Source organism: Macadamia integrifolia, chromosome 1, assembly GCF_013358625.1.
Source record: "Macadamia integrifolia cultivar HAES 741 chromosome 1, SCU_Mint_v3, whole genome shotgun sequence".
Lineage (NCBI taxonomy): Eukaryota > Viridiplantae > Streptophyta > Magnoliopsida > Proteales > Proteaceae > Macadamia > Macadamia integrifolia.
The window spans coordinates 18,164,820-18,171,169 of NC_056557.1; the positions used below are offsets into that span (position 1 = coordinate 18,164,820).

Genomic DNA, 6,350 nt, shown 5'->3' on the forward strand with positions numbered 1-6,350 from the left:
GCACACCTGACGAAAGGGCTTACCCTTAGTTGGGAGCTCAAGCTAAAGCCGAGCATAGATGACCAAAGGTCTATGCCTCTGTTGGAGGCTCAAGCCAAAGCCGAGCACACTTGACTGAAGTGCCTACCTTCAGTTGGGAGTTCAGGCCCAAGCTGAGCAAACCTGACCGAAGGGCCTTCCCTGGATTGGGAGCTCATGCCAATGCCGAGCACCCTGCTTGCTCAGAGAACCTTCTCCCATAAAATAGTCAATTGTGCCTGAGCATTGTTTACTTTGGAGACTCAAATATGTTTTTCCAAAAAAAAAAGGTGGGAATGATGGAATTTAAAAAAAAATATATAAAAAAACTATAAAAAAGTTTGTGATCACCCACTCCGTGTTCACTGTCTAATTTTAACAATAGGGCTTCTAATCTTAAAAGGAGTACCAAAGAAAAAAAGGGGGGACCAAGGGGGATACAAAGTGAAAGACAACATTCACTTTTGTTTGATTACTAGCACTTAGCTTGTAGCGTAAGCTTAGTTTTATTCACTAGTTTGATTTACAAGAACCAAGTTCTTGTTATCATAAAATTTATTAATAATTTTTTTCTAATTATGCAATAATTTGACTTGGGTAAGGACAAGGTAAGATTTATGTAATAGATTTATTTCCTAGAAATGAAATTATCTTGTTTATACCTATTCTCCAAATATGCAGTGCAACATGAACTTGGTTTTAGATGAGCGTTGCTTATATCAAAGATTCTAGAACTACAGATAAGTTTTTCCTTTGTCTTTTATTTTGTTTCTGAATATCATTCATATTAATGAATTTAGAAATCAATATTTATTTGTAGGAGAAAAAGAAAAGGAGAACCTGTCAAAATACTAGCACCAAGGTATCCTAGCAATTCCAGTTGCTGTGTTATATGCTGCACATTTTCAGAACCGACACTTTGTTTTGTGGTCTTACTCTTGGAGGGAACCTCTAGGTGTGGGAAGGCGTCAGGGAACTCCTCACTGTTTAATCTTGACAATAGTACTTCTTATCTAAAAGGAGCACCAGAAGAAGGGGGGGGGACTAATAAAGATACAAAGTCAATGACAATATTCACCTTTTATTACTACCAATCATCTTGTGACATAAGTCTGGTTAAATTCACTGTATTGTTTTACGAGAACCAATTTTTTTGTTTCAGAAAATTTATTGATATTTTTTTTTTTCTAATTATGCAGGAACTTGACTTGGATAACGATAAGGTAAGATTTATGTAGTAGATTTCTTTCCTAGAAACGATGTTATCTTGTTTATACATATTCTCCAAATATGTAGTTTTTTTATTATTCCACAACCCCCTTCCAAAAAAAAAATATATATATATATATAAATTATGTACGTAGTCGGGATTTCTTTGTTTGCCACTAAAAGCTGTGTAGCATGAACTTGGTTGAAGATGAGCCTTGCTTACATCAAAGGTTGTAGAACTGCAGATAAGTTTTGCCTATGTTTTCTATTTGATTCCGAATATCATTCATGTTGATGAATTTAGAAATCAATCTTTATTTGCAGGAGAAAGAGAAAAGGAGAATCTGTTAAAATACTAGCGCCAAGGTATCTTAGTAATTCCAGTTGCTATTTTATTTGCTGCACATTTTCAGAACTGATCTATCTCCTCCCTTCTTTATCACTTACACCTTGGTGTGGGAAGGCGTTAGGGGACTTCGCACTAATTAATCTTGACAGTAGTATGTCTTATCTAAAAAGGACTACGAAAGAGAAGGGGGGAGTAATGAGGATATAAAGTGAAGGACAATATTCACTTTTGTTTGATTACTACCACTCAGTCTGTAATGCATGTTTAGTTAAATTCACTATATTGTTTTACAAGAACTAATTTTTTGTTTTCAGAAAATTTATTAATAGTTTTTCACCAATTGTGCAGGATCTTAACTTGGGTATCGACGAGGTAGGATTTACGTAAAAGATTTCTCTACTAGAAACGAAGTTATCTTATTTATTCTAGTTCTCTAAATATGTAGTTTTGTAATTATTCCACCCCCTATTATATATATATATAGTTTGGTTTTGTTTGTTTGCAGCTAAAAGCACTCCTACATGAACGTGGATGTAGATGAGCCTTGCTTACAACAAAGATTGTATAATTGCAGATAAGTTATGCATATGTCATCTATTTGTTTCCTAGTATCATTCACAGTGATGCCTTCAAAAATAAATCATTCTTTGCAGGTGAAAGCACTACTGTATGAACTTGGAGCTCAGACCGAAAGGCTTTCCCTCGGTTGGGAGTTAAAGCCAAGGCCAAGTATGCCTCATGGATGATATTACCCTCATTTGGGAGCTCAGGCCAAGGCGGAGCAGACCTGATCAAAGGGCCTACCTTAGTTGGGTGCCTAGGCCAATGTCGAGCTCCACTGACCAAAGGGCCGACCCTCGGTTAGGAGCTTAGGCAAAAGCCGGGCATAGCTAACCAAAGGGTTTTGCCTCGATGTGGGGATGAGGCTAACGCCGAACACCCTGATCGAAGGGTCAAGCCTCAGTTAGGGCTTAAGCCTAGGCCGAGCACACCTGACCAAAGTGCACCTGACCAAAGTGCTAACCCTTAATTGGGAGTTCAAGCTAAAGCTGAGCACACCTAACCGAAGGCCCTTCCCTCGGTTAGGAGCCCCAGGCAAGGCTGTGCAAACCTGACTGAAGGGTCTACTCTCGGTTTGGGGGTCAAACTAAGGCCGGGCATACCTGACCGAAGGGCCTACCCTCGGTTTGGGGCTCTTGACAAGGCTAGACACGCTGGACCGAAGGGCCTACCCTCGGTTGGGTGCTAAGGTCATGGCCAAGTACACCTGATCAAAGGGCGTTTTCTTGATTGGGAGTTCAGGCTAAGGCTGAGTAGACTGAACAGAGGGGCCTACACTCGTTTGGGGGCTCAGGCCAAGGTTGAGCACACCTGACCAAAGGGCCTGCCCTCGATTGGGAGCTGAGGACAAAGTCGAGCATAGATGACCGAAAGGCCTTGCCTTTGTTTAGGGCTTAGGCTAAAGCCGAGAAAGCCAAATTAAAGGGCCTAACCTTGGATAGGGTCTTAGGCCTAGGCCAAGCTCACATAACCAAAGTGCCTACCCACAGTTGGGAGTTCAAGCCTAAACCAAGCACAACTGACCGAAGGGCCTACCCTCGGTTAGGAGCTCAGGCCAAGGTCGAGCAAACTTGACTGATGGGCCTACCCTCGGTTTGGGGTCGCGCCAAAGCAGAGCACACCTGACAAAAGAGCCTAACTTCGGTAGGGGCTCAGGCAAAGGCTAAACACACCAGATCGAAGGGCTTACACTCGTTTGGGGGCTCAGGCCGAGGTCGAGTACACCTGACCAAAGGGCTTATCCTTATTTGGGAGCTCAGGCTAAAGGCGAGCATAGATGACCGAAGGGCCTTGCCTCTGTTTAGGGCTTAGGCTAAAGCCAAACAAGCCAAACTGAAGGACCTAACCTCGGATGGGGGCTTAGGCCTAGGCTGAGCAGACCTAACCAAAGTTCCTACCCTCAGTTTGGAGTTCATGCCTAGGCAGAGAAAAATTGACTAAGGGGCCTACCCTCAGTTTGGGTCAGGCCAAATTCTAGAACACCTGATCGAAGGGCCTACCTTCGGTAAGGGATCAAGCTAAGGCCAAACATACCAAACCGAAGGGACTACCCTCGGTTGGGAGCTCAGCCACGACTGAGTACACCTGATTGAAGGGTGTACTCTAGGTTAGGAGATCAGGCTAAGGCAAAGCACACCTGACCGAAGGGTCTACCCTCGGTTGGGAGCTCAAACCAAATTCCAGCATACGATCGAAGGGCCTTACCTTTGTTGGGGGCTCAAGCTAAGGCTGTCAAACTTGACTGAAGGACCTACCCTCTGTTGGGAGCTTAGGCCATGACCAAGTACAGTTGACTGAAGGGCCTACTCTCTATTGGGAGCTCAGGCCAAAGCCGAATATACCTGACTGAGGGGCCTATACTCGTTTGGGGGCTTAGGATAAGGTCGAGCACACCTGACCAAAGGGCTTACCCTTGGTTGGGAAATGGGAACTCAAGAGAAGGTCGAGTATAGATGACCCAAGGGCCTTACCTCTACTTGGGGCTCAAGCTAAAGCCGTGCAAGCCAAACCAAAGGACCTAACCTCGGACGGGGGCTTAGGCCTAGGCCAAGCACGCCTGACCAAAGTGCTTACCTTCAGTGGGGAATTCAAGCTTAAGCCGAGCACAACTGACCGAAGGGCCTACCCTCGGTTGAGAGCTCTAGCCAAAAACCACAGACCGAAGGTAGGCCTAGAGAAGGGCCTACCTTAGGTTGGGAGCTCAACCATGGCTGAGTACACTTGACCGAAGGGCGTATTCTCTGTTAGGAGCTCAGGCCAAAGCCGAGCACACCTGACCGAAGGGTCTACCCCGGTTTGGAGCTTAAACCACAGTCGAGGATACGTGATAGAAGGGCCTTCCCTCGGTTGCGGGCTTAAGCCAAAGCTGAGCAAACCTGATTGAAGGGCCTACCCTCGATATGGGGCTCAGGCCAAAGCCAAGAACACCTAACGGAAGGACTTACTCTCGATTGGGAGCTTAGGTCATAATCTAATGCACTTGATCGAAGGGCCTACTCTCAGTTGGGAGCTTAGCTTGAGGTTGAGCACACTTGAACGAAGGGCATACCCTCAGTTGGGGGCTCTGGCCAAGGCCAAACACACCACACTGAAGGGCCTACCCTAGGTTGGAAGCTCAAGCTCGGGCCACGACCGAGTACACCGGACTGAAGGGCATACTGTCGGTTGGGAGCTCAGGCCAAGGCCGAGCACACTTGATCAAAGGGCTTTCTATTGGTTGAGGACTCAGGATAAAGCTAAGCACACTTGACCTTAGGGCCTACCCTCGGTTGAGAGCTCAAGCCAAAGCCGAGCACATCAGACGAAAGGTCCTATCAGGCCCAAGTAGAGCACACCTGACTGAAAGGCCTTCCTTTGGTTAAGGTCTCAGGCAAAGCCGAGTAGACTGCAAAGCCTTGTAGACCTAATTGAGATGCCAACCTTCGGTTTGGTTGGGAGTTAGAGCCAAGGCCAAGCACACCTGACGGAAGGTATTCCCCTCATTGGGAGCTGAGGCCAAGGCCGAGATCCTCGGTTGGGGGCTCAAACCATGGTCGAGCACACCTAACCAAAGAGCCTAACCTCGGTTGGGAGCTCAAGCAAGGCCAAGCATAGCTGACTGAAGGGCCTTGCCTCGATTGAGGGATGAGGCTAACGTCGAACACCTTGATTGAAGGTTTTAGCTTCTGTTGGGGGCTTAGGCCTAGGCCGAGCACACTTGACCAAAGTGCCAACTCTCAATTGGGAGTTTAAGCTAAGGCCGAGCGCACTTAGCCAAAGGGCCTACCCTCAGTTAGGAGCTCAGGCCAAGGCCGTGCAAACCTATCCGAAGGGCTTACTCTCAGTTTGGGGTTAGGACAAAGCCGAGCTCACATGATCGAAGGGTCTACCCTCGGTTAAGGGTTCTGGTTAAGGCCAAACACACAAGACCGAGGGGCCTACCGTCGATTGGGGGCTCAGGCCATGGCCGAGAAGACCTGACTGAGGGGCCTACACTCGGTTGGGTGCTCAGGCCAAGGGCGGGCACACCTGACGAAAGGGCTTACCCTTAGTTGGGAGCTCAAGCTAAAGCCGAGCATAGCTGACCAACGGTCTATGCCTCTGTTGGAGGCTCAAGCCAAAGCCGAGCACACCTGACTGAAGTGCCTACCTTCAGTTGGGAGTTCAGGCCCAAGCTGAGCAAACCTGACCGAAGGGCTTTCCCTCGATTGGGAGCTAACGCCAATGCCGAGCACCCTTCTTGCTCAGAGAACCTTCTCCCATAAAATAGTCAAATGTGCCTGAGCATAATTTACTTTGGAGACTCAAATATGTTTTTCCCAAAAAAAGGTGGGAATGATGGAATTTAAAAAATATATATATAAAAAAACTATAAAAAAGTTTGTGATCACCCACTCCGTGTTCACTGTCTAATTTTAACAATAGGGCTTCTAATCTTAAAAAGAGTACCATAGAAAAAAAGGGGGGACCAAGGGGGATAAAAAGTGAAAGACAACATTCACTTTTGTTTGATTACTAGCACTTAGCTTGTAGCGTAAGCTTAGTTTTATTCACTAGTTTGATTTACAAGAACCAAGTTCTTCCTATCATAAAATTTATTAATAATTTTTTTCTGATTATGCAAGAACTTGACTTGGGTAAGGACAAGGTAAGATTTATGTAATAGATTTATTTCCTAGAAATGAAATTATCTTGTTTATACCTATTCTCCAAATATGCAGTGCAACATGAACTT

General features: G+C 45.6%; 1 long non-coding RNA gene across 2 annotated transcripts; it reads left to right on the top strand.

Annotated features, from left to right (window-relative positions):
- Nucleotides 1–260: 260 nt before the first annotated feature.
- On the top strand, nt 261–2,187 carry LOC122080997. Of its 2 annotated transcripts, XR_006140975.1 has the most exons (3): nt 261–880; nt 974–1,078; nt 1,218–2,187. It is a non-coding gene; the product is annotated as an uncharacterized LOC122080997 (long non-coding RNA). The 2 variants fall into 2 exon arrangements; XR_006140974.1 differs by having other exon boundaries at nt 261–1,078.
- Nucleotides 2,188–6,350: the final 4,163 nt, after the last annotated feature.